Below are 21,126 nucleotides of genomic sequence, written 5' to 3'. Positions count from 1 at the left end.
CAGCAGAGCAACCTAGCACTGTTTTAAACAATCAGTTCACCTGTGAGCGTATTAGGTATTATGGGCTACAACTAGCTATAACCTCTAAACAATCATGCAAAGTTCTCAAATCTGACCACTAACAAGTTCTCATGGCCCTGTCTTCCAACTGTCCTGGCTTCCCCAGCATCGTCAGCATCAACTCCCGTAACATCTTCTAAAGAGTCTACTTCCTCCTAATGCCTGTGGTTGCAGGTCTCCCTGCAGAAGTAAAACCTGTTGTAATGCATTACACTTAATATCCTCAAGGGGCTGAAATGTTATGTTGCTCTGCGAGTCACACATATCACATTTCTTTGTTCCCTTTGCACCAAAATCCTCCTGTTCAGTCTAATGGCCAGAGCCCGCAGGAGGTGATAGATGTAAATTACAGATTCTCTAGTCATGTGAATACATCTTCTAGGCTACCATTAACTTATCTAAAGGTAATTGGAACATCTTTTGCATGCCATTCCCCTAAACTGCTTTACACCTTTAAAGAAGTCGGTTTTCCCCTTCATGCATTGCTTGTTCATCCACAACTGAAGTCCCCTGATCCTGGCATCTCTGATTCTGTTGTTGCTGCTCTTCCCTTCATCTTCTCCTGCTTCTTCTTAACCATCATAATCTCATCAATTCCAGACACAGCTACTGGATTCGGTGGCTTTAGCAATTGGCATGGAATTACTGATCTATAACAAAAGAGCCGGAATGAAATGCATCCTTTGCATTTGGCATCGCCATAATCAATGACAACTTTGGGACCATGCCAGGCTGCACATGTCATGTTAAAAGTTTGCCCTACGCCCACATAGCCATGAAGAAGATTTGCATTACTAAGTGTAATCAAATCCGGGGCTCCTCCTTTCCCGCTGGGCAGCCTCAGAGTCCATCAGAACTGGAATTCATGTTTGGAAAGATGGTAGTTGTACACTTCTGTTCTGATACCATCTTCCCTTCAGTGCAATTTCCTCAAAATTTCTTCTGATGGCCTTGTGTTTCCTTTTTCTTCCTCTCTGTCCTTCTTTAATGTCATCCTCTTAATTGTGACCATTTCATTACTTTTGTCAATGTCCTTTTCCTTCACCCTGATCCCATTCCCAGTAACATCCCATTGCCCATATGCCTATGCTTCCTCAATGAACTACACAGCCAACAAACTAATTCCTTTCTGTACTCCCTTTAATCTCCAGCTTTCACCCTTTATTGCCCCTATCACTTTGATCTTCCCTCATAAATCCCAGTTTTCTATCTCCATTCCCTCTGATTATTATACTCATCCTGACATCATGCCATTTATGTTGCTTCGTCTTCCTTTCATTTGTACCCAGCCCATTTTTCAGTTACCTTTCTTCAGTGATGCTCTTTTTTCATTGCACCCCAATTGATATTATTTTAAATTATTCCCCTTTTTAAGCTATGGCACAGCTTCCAATCCCAGTGATGTCTTTTCCAGTGAGATTGGTAGCTTGCCACTGGTTTTCATCAGTCTCCATCCTTATAACTGTTGTAATCCTGTTGCATGTCACCTGAGGGCCTATAAATGTATGTCTCATGAGCTGTTGAACACAGCGAGTCTTCACGACTGACACTGCAAATGTTTATGTGCAAGAAGCCTGCTGTGAATGAGTGTGCTTTCTCATGATCAGTTAACACTGGAAGTATTTGTGCAATGTAGTGATTTTTTTTCTGAGAAAGCAAGTAACTGGCAAATGGTTTACTCACTGGAAATGGGACAAATCAGTTTCCTGTGTCAGGTAGTCCCATATATGTAGTAAGATTTGTGGACATCCATGTGTCCTGACTTTGACAACCAGAATTGTGCATAACCTCCCACCCAATTAAAATTCCCTGTCTGCTTTCTAGAAAGCTCTAATAGGCCAGGAAGATTGAGTCCATTGGATGATGTCTTCTCTGGATAATAAGTTGTTTTGAATCTAAGCAGAAGTAGTTGAGTGTAATCCCACTGTTCATTTCCACCAGCACATACAACCCTATGGGTGGCACAGTGGCTCACTGGTTAGCACTGCAGCCTCACAGCACCAGGGACCCAGGTTCAATTCCAGCCTCGGGTGACTGTCTGTGTGGAGTTGCACATTCTCCCCGTGTCTATGTGGGTTTCCTCCAGGTTCTCCAGTTTCCTCCCACAGTCCAAGATGTCTAGTACTATAGATGGGTCAGTTTTTGTTCGAGTACTATAGATGGGTCAGTTTTTGTTCGAGTACGAGAGATGGGTCGGTTTTTGTCCAGTGTGTGCAGGAGAGCTTCCTGACACAGTATGTAGATAGGCCAACAAGGGGCAAAGCCACATTAGATTTGATACTGGGTAATGAGCCTGGCCAGGTGTTAGATTTGGAAGTAGGTGAGCACTTTGGTGATAGCAATCACAATTCTGTTATATTTACTTTAGTGATGGAAAGGGATAGGTGTATACCACTGGGCAAGAGTTATAGCTGGGTGAAAGGATGGGGAAGGAAACTGCAGGGGATGGGCACATTAGAAATGTGGAGCTTATTCAAGGAAAAGCTCCTGTGTGTCCTAGATAAGTATGTACCTGTCAGGCAGGGAGGAAGCTGTAGAGCACGGGAGCCATGGTTTACGAAGGAAGTGGAATCTCTGGTCAAGAGGAAGAAGAAGGCTTATGTTAGGATGAGATGTGAAGGCTCAGTTAGGGCGCTTGAGGGCTACGAGGTAGCCAGGAAAGACCTAAAGAGAGAGCTCAGAAGAGACAGGAGGAGACATGAGAAGTTGTTGGCGGATAGGATCAGGGTAAACCCTAAGGCTTTCTATAGGTATTTAAGGAATAAAAGAATGACAAAAGTAAGATTAGGGCCAATCAAGGACAGTAGTGGTAAGTTGTGTGTGGAGTCAGAAGAGATAGGGGAAGCACGAAATGAATATTTTTCAACAGTATTCACTCTAGAAAACGATAATGTTGTCGAGTAGAATACTGAGATACAGGCTACTAGACCAGGTGGGATTGAGGTTCACAAGGAAGAAGTATTAGAAATCTCACAGAGTGTGAAGATAGATAAGTCCCCTGGGCCGGATGGGATTTATCCTAGGATCCTCTGGGAAGCCAGTGAGGAGATTGCTGAGCCGTTGGCATTGATCTTTAATTCATCATTGTCTACAGGAATAGTGCCAGATGACTGGAGGATAGCAAATGTGGTTCCCTGTTCAAGAGGGGGAGTAGAGACAACCCTGGTAATTATAGACCAGTGAACCTTACCTCAGTTGTTGGTAAAGTATTGGAAAAGGTTATAAGGGATAGGATTTATAATCATCTAGAAAAGAATAAATTGATTAGGGATAGTCAGCACAGTTTTGTGAAGGGAAGGTTGTGCCTCACAAACTTTATTGAGTTCTTTGAGAAGGTGACCAAAAGAGTAAACCGGTTGATGTGGTGTATATGGATTTCAGCAAGGCGTTCAATAAGGTTCCCCACAGTAGGCTATTGTACAAAATGCGGAGGAATGGGATTGTGGGAGATATAGCAGGTTGGATCGGAAATTGGCTTGCTGAAAGAAGACAGAGGGTGGTAGTTGATGGGAAATGTTCATCCTGAAGACCAGTTACTAGTGGTGTACCGCAAGGGTCGGTGTTGGGTCCACTGCTGTTTGTTATTTTTATAAATGACCTGGATGAGGGCGTAGAAGGATGGGTTAGTAAATTTGCAGACGACACTAAGGTCAGTGGAGTTGTAGATAGTGACGAAGGATGCTGTAGGTTGCAGAGAGACATAGATAAGCTGCAGAGCTGGGCTGAGAGGTGGCAAATGTAGTTTAATGCAGACAAGTGTGAGGTGACGCACTTTGGTAGGAGTAACCAGAAGGCAAAGTACTGGGCTACAAAGTAAGATTCTTGGTAGTGTGGATGAGCAGAGAGATCTCGGTGCCCATGTACACAGATCCTTGATAGTCGCCACCCAGGTTGACACGGCTGTTAAGGCGGCATACAGTGTTTATCTTTTATTTATAGAGGGATCTAGTTCCGGAACCAAGAGGTTATGGTGAAGCTGTACAAAACTCTGGTGCGGCCGCACTTGGAGTATTGCGTACAGTTCTGGCCACCGCATTATAAGAAGGATGTGGAAGTTTTGGAAAGGGTGCAGAGGAGATTTACTAGGATGTTGCCTGGTATGGAGGCAAGGTCTTACGAGGGAAGGCTGAGGAACTTGAGGCTGTTTTCATTAGAGAGAAGAAGTTTGAGAGGTGACTTAATTGAGACATATAAAATAATCAGAGGGTTAGATAGGGTGGATAGGGAGAGCCTTTTTCCTAGGATGGTGACGGCGAGCACGAGGGGGCACAGCTTTAAATTGAGGGGTGAAAGATATAGGTCAGATGTCAGAGGTGGTTTCTTTACTCAGAGAGTAGTAAGGGAATGGAATGCTTTGCCTGCAACGGTAGTAGATTTGCCAAGTTTAAGTACATTTAAGTCATCATTGGACAAGCATAAAAATGTACATGGAATAGTGTAGGTTAGATGGGCTTCAGATCAGTATGACAGGTCGGCACAACATAGAGGGCCGAAGGGCCCTGTACTGTGCTGTAATGTTCTATGTTCTATGTTCTATGTGCAGGCTAGGTGGATTGGCCATGCTAAATTGCCCATAGTGTTCAGGGGTGTGTGGGTTATAGGGGGATGGGTCTGGGTAGGATGCTTCAAGGGGCAGTGTGGACTTGTTGGGCCAAAGGGCCTGTTTCCACACTGTAGGGAATCTAATCTAAAAAGCCGTACTCATACACCAATGAATTGCCTTTAGCTCCATCAGAAAACCCATACATTTTACAGGGTTTAAGTATAAAAATGGGTGCAATTTTATACATTCTGAATTAATTTCTGGATAAAAATTTGATTGATGTAGCACTGTTGGTAAAGAAGAATTTACTGTAATGATACCATTTTTCCAGCACTGCAAGAGGAAATTTAATCATATTGTCTGTTTAGACTACCAAATGCAAATCGCAGACACATAAAATTAAATTCCCTCTTTCAAGATGCAATCGTGAGCACAAGAGCAGTTCAGTAAGCATTTGGATTAATGGTGCTTTATGAACTTGCGTAAAACAATTATTTTTTGAAATTGATTTATATAACGCAATAGCCATAAGAAAATTAAGGAAAGTCACCAAAATCAAAATAAAAACATGTTTAGAAAGAAAATCAGAGCTTTGCTAATTCTGAGATAAGTGGGATTTGAAATTTATTTCTACTGAACGTTTCCCTAATTCCACTTCAGTCAGGAAATGGAATACATAATAAATAAAGGTTTTTCAGATGTTTTGTGGCAGAGAGCATGCGAACAGAGAGTCTTGTAATATTGCCTGTAGGGGGCTGATGATATACTCTCCCGGAAAAGTCCAAAATCAGATATTATAACATGCATTTACCTGCAATTCGTTACGCATTCCAGATTTACTTTTGAGAGTCTGAGGTATGTAAAGTAATTATTCAGGCCTCTATAATATCTTAACGCTGTGTATGTTAATTTAACATGGAGAGGACTTGTAAGGAAGTCATTGCAGTGTTTTCACCACAGTTTGACATTATGTCATGATTGTAAAAATATATTGTTTAACATGAGGAATTATTAAATTGCTGATTGCGAATATGGATGCATGCTTTGTCTGTTACAATTTTGTCCCAAAAAAACACAATTTGAAACTAGTAGTTAACCACCGCAACATTGCTCTTGATCTACAATCAGGTTCTACAAGAACAATAGGAACATTGTACCATACATTATTCAGTTTTTAAGGTGTTGCTGTTTTTAAAATGGCCTGTCTCTTTCAGACCATTGAGTCTCATATAGTAAAGCCTGATGTCGATTACTGTCTGATTGTTATTGCTGAGGAAATTTACAAAATATTGGATTCCTGTAGATTTCCAGCTTATTCCGCAAAATCTCCTCACCAACAGCAAAAACTGAGTTCTTTTTCCATTTTTGCTGCTTTTTTAGAAGTTTGTTCAGAGGTAATTTGTTCGTGTTCTAAAGTGGGACAGTGAGCTAAGACAATGCTGTCACAATAGTATATGAAATAAGATCCTGCAAAGACTGTGCTGGGATGGACACAATAGCTTTTGCAGGTATCTGACATAGCAGGATTTCCACGGGTAAGTAAAGTTGCTAGGCAAACAGAGCAGCAAGCCTCTGGATAAAAACAGTAACCACCATGCTTTCAGGAAATGGTTTATGTTCAGAATCTATCTTCCAGTTCATGTGCATTCAGTAATTCATTCATCCTGTTGAGGTCTGAAACCCATTGGTCATACTCAGAAAATTACAAAATACTCATTTTTAACAGTGGTCACTTTGCAGCCAAAGAAACACAGTTGGTGTATGAAAGAGCTATCAAGAAACCAGACCAGGAGTCTTGCACTGTAACTTGTCTCTCAAGCCAACTGTGCCATGAGAAAAAGACACACCCACTACCCTGAGTATTCAGCTAAGTCTGGCAGTTGTGGAAAGGCATCACACTGGGACTGAGTGATGTCGCACAGTGTGTAGAAAAAGGAATAAACAATTTTGAGGTTGATCTATCGCGCTCAACGTTGTTGATTCAACTTAGCTCGGGGAGATCTGTGGAAGCAGTTCATTCTTTCAGCCATTGTGATACATGGTTCAGGGTATTTGTGGAAAAGAAACTTCTAGAAAAAGTGTAATTGTTTCAGAGTATGACAAAGAGTTGACATTAATATCATTGAGTAGTTGAAAGACAGGGAACACTACAGTTGAGAGCTTCATTCATGTGTGATTCATAGCTTATGATTGGGACCATCAATAAATAATCTGTTGTTTCCTGTAATGAGTTATTCCATTAATAGGTCAGCACTGAAAATTACAATTTAAATAGTCTCTGAAATGAGCACAATTTTAGGAAATTTTCCCCTGCATGCCTATGAGTAACAAAGTCATTCTTTGAAAACAGGTTTATGATTTTGTTGTATTTTATCACACCAAGGAAATCAACTTTGTTGAATTCATTGGAATAAGTAATGTCATAATTCTTGTTAGTGTGATGAAAATGTCATTCTTAAGTAGGTTCGATCAGTTGATCAAAATAAACATTTTGTGATTACATTATATTTAGTTTATATGCTCAGCGTTGGACTATAGCCTGCAGTTTTATTCATCACCATGAAAACTTGCGAGAATGCATACTAACAGGTAGAAAAGATTTACAAGGATGCTACAGAAGACAATTTGAATTACAAAATCAAACTGGATAGACTGGGACTTTCTTCTCTGGAGCATAGAAGGCTAAGGGGTAACCTTATATAGAGGTTTGTAAAATCATGAGGGGCATGGATAAGATCAATAGCTAAGGTCTTTTTCCTAGGGCGGGGGACAGCATAAATTTAAGTGAGAGGGGAAAGATTTATTAGGGCCTGGGGGGGGGGGCAACTTTTTCACATAGAGGATGTACAAACTATAGAAGGTGCTGCCAGAGCAAGTGATAAAGGTGGGTAGAATTACAAAATTTAAAAGACGTTTGAACAACGACATGAATAGGAAAGGTGTAGAGGGATATGAGCCAAATGTAGGCAAATGGGACTAGTTCTGTTTTGGAAACTTGATAGGCATGGATGAGTTAGGTCAAAGGACCCATTTCTGTGCTGCATGATTCCATGACTCCATGAAGCAAGTGTTATCCTTAAGTTATGCCTTCTTGTTACTCTGTTTAAGTGCTTGGGGAGCTTTGGTTTGCTTTCAGGCAAGAAAAACGCCATATCATTAATTATGTTTACATAATGTTAAAGAGTAGTTCAACCACTAGCTATGCTGTCTGCTCTTTCAGGTATATGATGTGTATACTCTTGTCATGGATGACGGATAGAAATCAATATGACATGGGGAAATGTGGAGCCAGTCAATGGAGTATTGTTAATGATGACATATCTCTGTGAAGATGTTTTTCAGATATGTACAATTCTTACCACATTTGAATTAATATTTGACTTTTATTTAAAAGACACAATCATATAACACAAATTAAAAAATTGAAACTGCTGATAGTCATTATAAAACATACAATTCAAGTGAAAACAATGGTTAGGCCTTCCATCACTTAGGTGACCTGTTTATTTTCTATCAGACGCAGACTGACCAGTTATACATTGATATCACTTGTCTGACAATTTAGGCTGCAGTGTTCCAAACAACATTCATCTAAAATGTCTTACATTCCCAATATTACTCAGCTACATCCTTGTATCTATTTTAGTTGTGCTGCACCAAAATGATTCGAAATCTTGCTTTCGATGTTACAATCTGCTATATCATAGGCTGCAAGTTGATTGCATCTTTCTAACTAGCTGCATGTATGACCAGTGTGAACAATACTGAGAGGGCATTGCCAGTTTATTTTCCTCACAACATACAATAGTCTGTCAGTGTTCGATAGCAGCATGACAGGAATGAAACTGCCATCATAAAAGGACATTGTTACATTATTCATAAAAAGCCAAAAATTAATTGTTATGTGAATATATCCTTGAATTCCACATTTTACCACTGCACTGCAGCCATAAGCTGCTAAACATTCTATTGAATGGGACAAGAAAATGAGAACTACAGTTGATGAAGCTCCAGCATTTTGAATGTAATTTGTTTGAAAAATATAGGAACCAGAAAACACAACATGATGGAACTGGGTTGTCTGTGGGTAAAAACCCAAATATTTTAAACAAACGCTGAATTAGATTTTAATATTCAATCATGACATTCATGCCAGGAAGAGAGAGAAAATGTAAGTAAATTGTACAAAAATGAAGTGACAACTGCAGCAATAAACATATAACTCCAGAGCATGATCAGTTTGGAGGGCAATGATGTCCACAGAGATGTTGAAAATGTTTAAACAAAAGTGCATATTGATATTCAGTAGCTTCCTAAGGGTACATGTGAAGATGAAAAGATCAGCAATATCCTTTTGTGGGTGAGTGAGAAAGGCTTACATTTACTGAGTAGCTGTGAGATGTGTGAAGATGGTGTAGTGATTCTAAAAAAGTCAGCAAGATGGGCCTCATAGAATATGAGTCCCCTAATTGGGACTGTTAATCAGGGAGCCCTGGCTGACAAATATAAACAGGAGTGTGAGAGATTCTGCTCACTCTGAGAGCTGGCTCTGACGAAGCCAGAGCAGTGTCAAGTGCTATGCACATGTAAATACAGGGTGACTTGGCAATTGGATACCAGCCTCTATAGAGTTATTTCAGCTGGCAGGATATCAAACAGCAAATATTTTGGAAAGCATCATTCAGCTTGGCGCTCGATTACCAATGATGTGCCACAGGGATCTGTTCTGGGACCTTTGCTCTTTGTGATCTTTATAAATGACTTGGATGAGGAAGTGGAAGGGTGGGTTAGTAAGTTTGCAATGATACAAAGGTTGGTGGAATTATGGATAGTGTGGAGGGCTGTTATAGGTTGCAAAGGGACATTGACAGGATGCAGAGCTGGGCAAAGAAGTGGCAAATGGAATTCAACCTGGAAAAATGTGAAGTGATTCATTTTGGAAGGTGAAATTTGAATGCAGATTACGGGGTTAATGGCAGGGTTCTCGGCAGTGTGGAAGAGCAGAGGGATCATGGGATCCATGTCCATAGTTCCCTCAAAGTTGCAACCTAAGTTGACAGGGTTGTTAAGAAGGTGTATGGTGTGTAGGCTTTCATTTGCAGGGGAAATGATTTTAAGAGCTGCGAGGTTGGCTGCAGCTCTACAAACCTCTGGTTAGACCACAGAGATAATGGGAACTGCAGATGCTGGAGAATCCAAGATAATAAAATGTGAGGCTGGATGAACACAGCAGGCCAAGCAGCATCTCAGGAGCACAAAAGCTGGCGTTTCGGGCCTAGACCCTTCATCAGAGAGGGCGTTAGGGTGAGGGTTCTGGAATAAATAGGGAGAGAGGGGGAGGCGGACTGAAGATGGAGAGAAAAGAAGATAGGTGGAGAGAGTATAGGTGGGGAGGTAAGGAGGGGATAGGTCAGTCCAGGGAAGACGGACAGGTCAAGGAGGTGGGATGAGGTTAGTAGGTGGATGGGGGTGCGGCTTGGGGTTGGAGGAAGGGATGGGTGAGAGGAAGAACAGGTTAGGGAGGCAGAGACAGGTTGGACTGGTTTTGGGATGCAATGGGTGCAGGAGAAGAGCTGGGCTGGTTGTGTGGTGCAGTGGGGGGAGGGGACGAACTGGGCTGGGTTAGGGATGCGGTGGGGGAAGGGGAGATTTTGAAACTGGTGAAGTCCACATTGATACCATTAGGCTGCAGGGTTCCCAGGCGGAATATGAGTTGCTGTTCCTGCAACCTTCGGGTGGCATCATTGTGGCACTGCAGGAGGCCCATGATGGACATGTCATCTAAAGAATGGGAGGGGGACTGGAAATGGTTTGCGACTGGGAGGTGCAGTTGTTTGTTGCGAACTGAGCGGAGGTGTTCTGCAAAGCGGTCCCCAAGCCTCCGCTTGGTTTCCCCAATGTAGAGGAAGCCACACCGGGTACAGTGGATGCAGTATACCACATTGGCAGATGTGGAGGTGAACCTCTGCTTAATGTGGAATGTCATCTTGGGGCCTGGGATAGGGGTGAGGGAGGAGGTGTGGGGGCAAGTGTAGCATTTCCCGTGGTTGCAGGGGAAGGTGCTGGGTGTGGTGGGGTTGGAGGGCAGTGTGGAGCGAACAAGGGAGTCACGGAGAGAGTGGTCTCTCCGGAAAGCAGACAGGGGTGGGGATGGAACAATGTCTTGGGTGGTGGGGTCGGATTGTAGATGGCGGAAGTGTCGGAGGATGATGCGTTGTATCCGGAGCACCAACCTCCGCAAACCATTTCCACTCCCCCTCCCATTCTTTAGATGAAATTCTTTAGACTAACCTCATCCCACCTCCTTGACCTGTCCATCTTCCCTGGACTGACCTATCCCCTCCCTACCTCCCCATCTATACTCTCTCCACCTATCTTCTTTTCTCTCCATCTTCGGTCCACCTCCCCCTCTCTCCCTATTTATTCCAGAACCCTCACCCCATCCCCCTCTTTGATGAAGGGTCTAGGCCTGAAACGTCAGCTTTTGTGCTCCTGAGATGCTGCTTGGCCTGCTGTGTTCATCCAGCCTCACATTTTATTATCTGGTTAGACCACACTTGGAATATTATGTTCAGTTTTGGTCACCTCACTGCAGGAAAGATGTGGAAGCTTTAGAGAGAGTACAGAGGAGATTTATCAGGATGCTGCCTGAAGGGCAGGTCTTATGAGGAAAGGTTGAGGGAGCTACAGCTTTTTTCATTGGGGCAAAGAAGAATGAGAAGTGACTTGATATAGGTTTACAAGGTGATGAGAGGCCTAGATAGAGTGGATATTCAGAGATTTTTACCCAGGGCAGAAATGACTATTACAAGGGGGCACAATTTTAAGGTGACTGGAGGATGATAGAGGGGAGATGCCTGGGTAGGTTCTTCACACAGAGAGTGGTGGGTGTGTGGAATGTACTGCCAGCAGTGGTAGTACAGTCAAATACTTTAGAGACTTTTAAATGACTCTTGGATAGGCACATGGAGGATAGTAAACTGTAGGGTATGCAGGATATATTGATCTTAATAGGATAATAGTTCAGCACAGCATTGTGGGCCGAAGGGCCTGTACTCTGCTGTGCTGTTCTATGTTCTATGTTCTATAACCAGAAAAAGATGTGCAGAACAACGAAGATGGTAAACAATTTACCGCAGACAGAACCTCAGGGTGGATGAGAAGTAGAAGAAACCAAAATATCCGTACTCTGTAAAATTATGATGAGCTTGAGACCATGACAAATCATTGGAAACATACAGCTTGATAAATGTTTGTATCAGGAAAGGACAACCCCTTATTTTTTAACTGTGACCCCTAGTTCCAGATCCACACATGAGATAAAACATCCTTTCCACACCTTCCCTGACAAGACCACTCAAGATCTTATATGTTTCATTCAATTCACCTCCTTGCTTCAAAACTCTAGCAGTACAAATCTAGCCTGTCTAACCCTTCTCATTCCAGTTATCAGTATAGCGCATTTTCTCTGAGTTGCTTCTAATGGATGCACATTCTTCTGTAAATAAAGAGACCAACACAGTGTACAGTACTCCAGTTGCAGGCTCACCAGTGACCTATTTAACAGAAGCATAATCTCTGTGCTTTTGTATTCAATTCCCCCTGCAACAACCAGTAACGTTCTTTTGACTTACCTAATTGCTTGTTATACCTGCATACTAACCTTTCGCAGTTCATGAATAGAACAACTAAATCTCTCTGCATCTCAGAACTCTGCAATCTCTCACCATTTCGAGCCAAAGAAAAAGCCTGAAAGAGAACTCCAAGATATGGAAGAGAACACAGTCAGCAGAGTTACAGAATCTGCACATCAGATAAATTCCATTGTGATGAGAGAAACAGTAAATGGATTACTAAAAATTGTCTCAATTCCAGAGATCTTAATCAAGAAACAAAGAAGAATCATTAACCTTATCCAACACTAGAATAGATCACACCAGCACTGGCAGGGTCAAAGTCTTGCTGTAAGCTTGATGTCAGAAATGGCGGCTGTTATATAAAGCTTGATGGGAAATATTCATTGCTGTCGCATTCGATATTGCTTTTGGATGGAGCAGATTCCTGAGATTCCCTTTTGAATTTAAAGTGCCATGAATTTAAAGTTCTCCAGATTTTCCAGGGACATAAACGAATTGTCCGATTAGCTAATGATATCCAGATCTATGTTACAAATGAGAAAGATCATGACCAACATCTGGATGATGCTGTGAAGAGAACTACTAAAGTTGGCATGAAGTTCATTACAAATAAATACATTGTGAATATGAGAGAATGCCATTTCTTTGGAATGACCTATTGAGGAAAGCCAAATGCTGAGAAAGTCATAGCTATCTCGAAGTTGGAAATTCCAATAGAACAGTAGAAGTTCTAACGTTTCTTTGGCTTACTCCAGTATAGAATCATGGAGTCTGAGAGAACGAGGTGTAGAGCTGGAATAACACAGCAGGCCAAGCAGCATCAGAGGAGCAGGAAAGCTGATGTTTCGGGCCTAGACCCTACGTCAGAAATGAGGGTTCGTTTCTGAAGAAGGGTCTAGGCCCAAAACATGAGCCTTCCTGCTCCTCTAATGCCGCTTGGACAACTGTGTTCATCCAGCTCTACACCATGTTATCTCAGATTCTCCAGCATCTGCAGTTCCTACTATCTCTAGAATCACGGAGTCATTGAGTTGAACAGCACAGAAACAGACCTTTCAGTCCATCTCATCCATGTCATCCAAGTATCCTAAATTAAGTTTGTCCCATTTATCAACATTTGGTCTATATCCCTCAAAACCCTTCATGCAACCATCCAGATGCCTTTTAAATATTGTAATTGTGCCAGCCTCCACCACTTCCTCTGCAGTTCCATACACCCACCACCCTCTGTGTGAAAAAGATGCTCATTAGGTCCCTTTTATATTTTTCCCCTCTCACCTTAAACCTCTCTAGTTTTATACTCCCTTACCCCAGGGAAAAGACCTTGGCTATTCACCATATCCATGCCGGTCATGATTTTAGAAACCTCTATAATGTCACCCCTCAGACTCCGACACTCCAGGGAAAATAACTCCAGCCTATTCAGCCTCTACGTATAGCTCAATCCCTCTAGCCTGCCAATATCTTTGTAAATCTTTTCTGTGTCCTTTCAAGTTTAACAGCATTTTTCCAAAACAGGGAGACCAGAATTGGATGCAGTATTCCAAAAGTGGCCTCACCAATGCCCTATCCAGTTGCCACATGACTTCCCAATCCTATACTCAATACACTGACCAATAAAGGCAAGTGCACAAAACGCCTTCCTCACTACCCTGTTCTAACTGGAATTTTACTTCAAGGGATTATGCACCGCCTCCTTAAGGTCTCTTTGTTCAACAACACCCTCCAGGGCCTTTCCATTAAGTATATAAGTCCTGCCCTGATCTGCCTTACCAAAATGCAGCATTTACATTTAACTAAATTAAACCCCACCTGCCACTTTTTGGCCCATTGGCCCATTTGATCAAGAGTACACGAGTCATATTTCACATTTCAATATGCACAGCAAGCCTATGAGAGTTGCTGGGAAAAGATGTTTTTCAGCATTTGGAGTCATATGGGAAGAGTTTTAACAAAACCTACATGCAAGGAGATGTCTCATAAGTGGATGCTTGTATGAAAGACTGGAAACATCCATTGGATATAAGAAAAAAAGACTGGGAGCCTTGACACCCAAAAATCTAACATCAGCTAAGACCTGATAGACAAATATAGAGGCACAGCTTTTTTACATTGGTGCACAGATGTGAGAAATTCTATCCATATCCCCATGGGAGACAGTGGAGAGTGATCGTTTTCCACTAGAAGAATCTGTGGAGAACTGTAATGAGACTGAAATAGGTACTCTTGAGGCTTCAGAGTTATTATTCCTTTCTAAAATACAAGCCAGGAATGTAAATGGTTCCAACAAACATGTATATAATCTGTCTCCACAGGATGTTTTAAAAACTTGTTTTAAAAATTTACCACCTACTCTATGTACCCCCATCAAAAATTAGAAATGAGACCAGCAAGATGAAGAGTCAGAGATTAAAGTGATCCAGAGATGGCCTGATAAGATGCAGTCAATAATACAGCAGGGGTGGTCTACTGGAAATGCCGCCTCACTGAAAGGCAATGCTCTGCTGATTGGAACCAAAATGATGATGCCCAGAATGATACAGAAAGAACATCTCTAGAAGAAGCAGGAAAGCCATAGGGGAATGAGGAAGTGTAAATCCTGAACTAGATCAACTGAGTACTGGATAGGCATCTACATATACCAGAAGTAAACAAATACACTGCAGAGAAAGATCACAGACTGAAATACAACTCAAATCAATGCACAGCAAAGTGTGTGTTATTCATTTAATCAGAATGGTTTCTTACAGTTACAGCACAGAGTTCCTTTCTATCTGAAACTTTAAAGTATGAGGACTACAACAATGATCTCTCCAAGGTATTCTGTTTGCTGGCCATGGCAATGGAACCCAATTGACCTCCAGGGAATTTAAGGAATTTGCTGAAAAGAATGGGGTGTAGTTCTCACATTTGGAATTGATGTTTTGTCAAGAGTGATTTATTCCTCCAGTCTGCCCTGTCTCAGAGCAACTGCTCTCACCCAATTTTCTGCTCTTCATCTCATTAATGATAGAGGTAGTTCTTTAAGATTCTTTCTCAAGGAATGGTACAGCCACGGAGGTAAGAGTGCTCGCCATTGCTGGAACCTTCTACAATACACTTCTAGTGTCATATTTTGAGCCTAACTGCTACAAATGTTGCAAGTCAGTAGTGACTCTTCACAGGTCTACGCTCAGGAACTGGCCCAGAGAGAAGGAAAGAAAAGTGTGCTTTCCCCTTTATAGACACGGCCCTGGAGGTGTTGGTGGATGGCCTGCCGGAGAGGAGGATGACCCTTTTTCTAGCAGATCCCGACAGGACCACATGCGAGCAGACAGTGCCAGCCTGGACAAAAATTGCAATAAGGTCAGTGCTGCATCTCAGGAGGATAGGAGTTCCAAGTAGTGTAGAGATAAGGTCAATGCACTCTGCAAAGATAAGTGCTACCATCTTCTCTCTGCTGCCTCACACTCTCCGGGACAGCACTCACTTCAAATCTATCACTGCAAACATATCTCACTAAGGCTCATGCACTACAATTCTTACTTTTGCAGGTATCTCATCCACTCAATGGCTGCTACCATATCATTCTCCCAAAATACCAACACAGGCATTTAGTGCACTTGTCTTCATTGCTCAGAACTTTGAGTATAGGAGTTGGGACATCATGCTTCCTACTCAGTCACTGGGAATTCCTCACCACTTGAACACAACTCCTGCTCATGCATCGACATTAATTGCCCTCCCATCCACTTCCATCATACTCAATTCCTCCTTTCCCCAGAAGAAAATAACAGGAAACCTATTGGTTTATTTCCTCTTGTACACATCAAATGGAAGCTGCAACACACACAGTGTATTCATTTCCATGTTTTAATTTTTTATTGGTTTTACCTTCAGTGTTTGTTTCAGTGCAGGATAAAGTGGCCCATTATATGCCAGGGAGGTCCAGGACTGTTTTATACGGAGTAAGTATTTTTGTTTGAGCCAGAGAATAGCACAAATTTCCATGAAGGCTTTGGAGAGACCTCAGTGGGCAATGACCAACTCAGTTGCCTTATGCTGTTGCTGCTTTCCTGTTATTGCCAGACGTATATCATTCTTAGCTCAGATCACTGATCAAAGAGACCGTGATTAATTGGATCAATGGGCTGAGGAGCGGCAGATGGATTTTAATATGGATAAACACGAGGTATTGTAGTCTGGTAAAACAAACAAGGCAGGACTTATACAGTTAATTATCAGGTCCTGGGTAGTATTGTAGAACAGAGATACCTAGGGATTCAGGTGCATAATTCTTTGAAATTTGCATCACAGGTAGACAGTGTGGTTAAGAAGGCATTTAGCGCACTTGTCTTCATTGCTCAGAACTTTGAGTATAGGAGTTGGGACATCATGTTGAGGTAGTACAGGAAGCCTCTTCTAGACTGTTGTGTGCAGTCCTGCTCATCCTGCTGTAGGAAGCTGCACAGACAGTCTCAGAAACAACAACAGGTTTATCAGAGGCAGTAGGTAAACTGGACCAAAGGATAGAAGTGTCCATCAATGTTATCAGTACTGTGCTGGCTCTGGCTGCATGTGTCCAGCTGTCCCATGGACAGGTTGGTGATCACCATGGGGAACCAGGTCCAGTATTCTCCATGTCCAACAGGTATCAGCAAGGACCTGTGCTCCATCTCTCTAGCCAGACATGTTCAGTATCAATGTCAAGGCATGAGAAATCAAGGGACTTTGACCTCAGTCCTCATGTTCCCTCCTCTCATGGAGACAGGGTGGTGTAGGCAGAAACCCATCAAAAGGAGAAGTGACAGATGGGGCCGCCAGAAGCTTCATCCCACGACATTCTAGAGATGCGCGACACCTACACCTCCAGCCTGCTTGAGCTGTTAAATGTTGCAGCAGTTAAAGTCGAGGTCAGTGATCCTGTATCTAAGCAAGAGACTCTGAGCCAACCCAATTATCGACAACTACCCACTATCACTGAGCAAACATAGACCCTCCAGACCCAAAGGCACCAGGGCCTGATCACTCAAATCTTCGCAGTGATTAGGCTCCCTCCACACCAGCTGAAGATGTGGGAGACCAAGGATGAAGAAAAAATTACTGACAGCACATAGACCTGGTTAAGTAACGTCTATATGAGCAGCACCATTAGACATCCCAAAGATGAAAATTTTAAAAAGGCTATAAAGGGCAACTCTTTCATGCAGAGCATGAATGGCATGAGCTGCCAGAGGAAGTGGTAGAGGCTAATACAATCGAAGCATTTAAAAGGCATCTGGATGGGTACATGAATAGGAAAGGTTTAGAGGGATATCGGCCAAATGCTGGCAAATGGGACTAGATTAATGTAGGGTAATTGTTTAGCATGAACATGTTGAATCGAAGGGTCTGTTTCTGTACTGTACAGCTCTATGATTCTATGAAGGAAATTTTATTGGTCAAGCATTGCGCATCTCTCCCAAACAAGTGACTCCCTTTCTGAAAGGTATTCTTAGACGTCAAGGGCCCTTGAACTGTGATGTTGATGGCTATGGCTGAGATGGTGCACTTTAATGTGGACAATAATGAGGTGAGAAGCAATGTGCAGGCAGTGTGCTAGGGCCTGGCTTGCAAACAACACTCATACTTACACCCACCTACAGACAGACAGTGCAGTATGAGTGATAATTCTATACATCTCTGCAAGGAAAGGATCATTCTACGTATCCCCTATTCAGGGGACCACACTGATATTCGAGACTGGGAGATGCACAATGGGCCATTCACCCTCAAAGCTCAGTGGTTTCCAACTAAAGCTGTACAAAGTGCTTCCTCTTTAAGGTTAAACGCTGTCATACAAGATGCTCAAGCATTTCAGGGACAACCCCAAAATGGTTTATAAAAGCATGAGGAGCATGGATAGAGCGAATAGCTAAGGTTTTTTTACAACGGTGAGGAGTCCAAAACTAGAGCGCATAAGTTTAATGTGAGAGAGGCAAGATTTACAAAGGACAGAAGGTGGCATGTAAATGAAACAAGCTATCAGAGGAAGTGGTGGAGACAGGTGCAATTACAACATTTAAAAGACATCTGGATGGGTACATGGATAGGAAAGGTTTAGAGGGAAATGGTCCAAATACTGGTAAATGGGACTAGATCAAATTGGGATGTCTGATCAGTACAGACGAGTTGTACTGAAAAGCCTGTTTCGGTGCTATATGACTCCACATTTCTGCCACTGTAAAGTCCAAACCCAGCCCATTAATTCTGAAAGCAGGTTTCAGTTAGGTCCTCACTAGCCTCTAGAGTTTGACAATACATTACTCTTTCATGATCTCTCAGATAGTTGTTCTCATCAGTGTCCCAAACCAAGCCTTGTTTACATCCTCAGAAAATTGTTGCCATTCTCCCATCTTGTTTGCATTCAGGGCATTCCCCTCTTTCTCAGCTCCAGTTGGGAAGGGCACAGCATTCCATACTAATGTGGGACATGCTTCCTCAGCTGTACTATAAGACATGACAGCAGCTTCACAGGCACCAAAAACTCACCTGAAGGAAATCATTATCTATGGTCCTGGTGAAAATGTGAACGCCCATTGTATCTCTGTTACTTGTCAGTCTAAAGTTTTTGTAAATCTGTCATGAGCCATGTTTGTAGAAATAGCGCTTGCCTTCTGGCATTCATTTCTGTATGACCCAAGGATGAAGGTAGGAAGGTGTGATTTCAGTTGTTACAGAAATATCATGGCAGCTTGCAGGCAGGCCTCCAGAATGTGGCATTGATGGTCATGTACAACTTGAACATTAATAGAATGGAAACCTTTTCTACAGGTTGGCAAAAGGGGGCACTCAAAGCAACTTGGGTGCAACGGATAGTACTCTGCACCTAGGAAATGGTAGCAATGGTGAAGGATACCACTGCCTGAGCTATTTGACTTTCCTGGTCTTGAGGAAGCATGTAAACAGTGGGCAGTCTGGAGGAAATGGCATCTGATATGTCCCAGACACAGTTAAATGCTGAAGATTGGGAGGTGCCACACAGGTCACCGATTCATCCTTGAAACAGGCCTGTGATACTCAAACTCCAGGCAGCCATTGGGATGGAATTACCAGTCAATCTTTCTTCACTTGCAGCTCTCCCTCTGGAAAACGTACAGAAGCAGTTGGAGGTCATTGCTGGACTCACTGATGAAGTTGTTGCTTCCTTGTGATGCCTTTGCAGTAGTACCGATGTTACGATGACCACAGCAATGACTTCTCCTGGTGAGTTCTGTGAGCAGGGGAATGTTACAGAGACAATGCAAGTTTATTAAAGGAACTCCTGAGCTCTCACAGGCATCCATAGGAATGAAACCCTATGTTCTGCCCTCACGTAGTGTGGCATCGAGATCTTTGTCATGTCTCCACAAGGAGTTCTGAGTTATGTAACATTACGCAATTGTATGTACACAAAGCTTTCATGCTACCTTGGGAGTAGGAGTAGGTCACTGTCATAGCCCACCTACAAACTAAACAAAGGGGTACTGACACATCACAGACTATGTCTTTACATGCTTGCAGCTTAGTGAGCAAATGTGGCAGTACTGAAGCATCAGCTTCCAGAGCTTACTAGTGATTATAAAATGGGAAGTTCAGATTCCACTTTCAAGTGTCTTCTTCACATTACAGTTTCTTAGCCCATTTGAAAAGGAGACAACTAGTGTGCACAATACAATGGTTATGATTGCTTGAGAATAATTTTTCACATGCATTTCTGGACAATGCTGATGAAATGTAAACTGAAGCTTGATGGATAACACGGCAGAATCACTGGAGGCACAATTGCTGCAATAGCCCCTACCAAGGCTTCCAATTCCAAAAGTATTGCTCTACCAATGAAGAACAAGCCACACCTTGCTCCACCCATTCTGCATGCAATGGCAGCCACTTTGTACAGTTTTTGTTCAGTTGAGTTGTGGTCTGACATGGTAAAGTTCTGAGGAATGGTCACCAGACCCAAAACATTAACTCTGTTTTTTCCTTCACAAATGCTGCCAGACCTGCTGAGCTTTTCCAGCAATGTTGTTTTTGTTCATGATGAAGTTCCAACTTCCTTTCAGTCTAAGTAACTTGTAAGGTCCACGCAGATTTCTTCTTATCTTTCATGTTTCCTTTCATACTGTTATCACAATGGCCCCCATCATTTTTCAACCCTTCCCCCACCTCCACATTTGTGTTGATCTCATAACTCCCTTTATTTCACCACTGATGCATTTTCTTTACCGTCAGCGCCCCTGACTTTGGAGATTCCATACGTTTGTTGGTTCTACACCCTTGAGCCCAGACCTACCATGACAGGCTTGAACAATCCCCTTCCAGAGCTCTCAGACTCCTACTTATTGAGGTTCCACCCTATTATCTACAACTGACCCCCATCACTGCCAACATTCTTTCAGTGGCCTATCATAACAAGGCTCACCTTCAGGCTTGAGTTGCTTGCTTTCCCTCAATCGCTATGGACTTCTCCCCGATAAACCCCTGACCACTTAGACCATGCCCCCAGGACTGACCATGGCCTATTCCCAGGGCTAACCTGTGAAGATAGCCTCAACTGACCATGGTCCAGATCTCCTCACTGATGTGTCTGTAGTTCCTGTGTTTTCCTGCCATCTCCAGACTCATTACACTTAACCTGCAGGTCTGACCAGACCCCAAGACTTGGACTGCAAGGACACAGATCCTGGTGGGACTAACCATCTGACTGACGGGAATCAGATAAACCCCTTGACTAAATATGACAAAGTTTCCTGACTGATGTAGACTCCCTTCAGTCCAGCAGGGACTGCTTCCTTTGACTTTCACATATGGCCATTTGCTTGAAGCACATGCAGTGGGTTTGCCACGTAAACTGTTGGTAAATTCTGCACATCTGATGTGAACATAGCT

The sequence above is a fragment of the Stegostoma tigrinum genome, chromosome 9, assembly GCF_030684315.1.
Source record: "Stegostoma tigrinum isolate sSteTig4 chromosome 9, sSteTig4.hap1, whole genome shotgun sequence".
NCBI classification, from domain to species: Eukaryota; Metazoa; Chordata; class Chondrichthyes; order Orectolobiformes; family Stegostomatidae; genus Stegostoma; species Stegostoma tigrinum.
Note: the sequence above shows the minus strand (reverse complement) of the source record.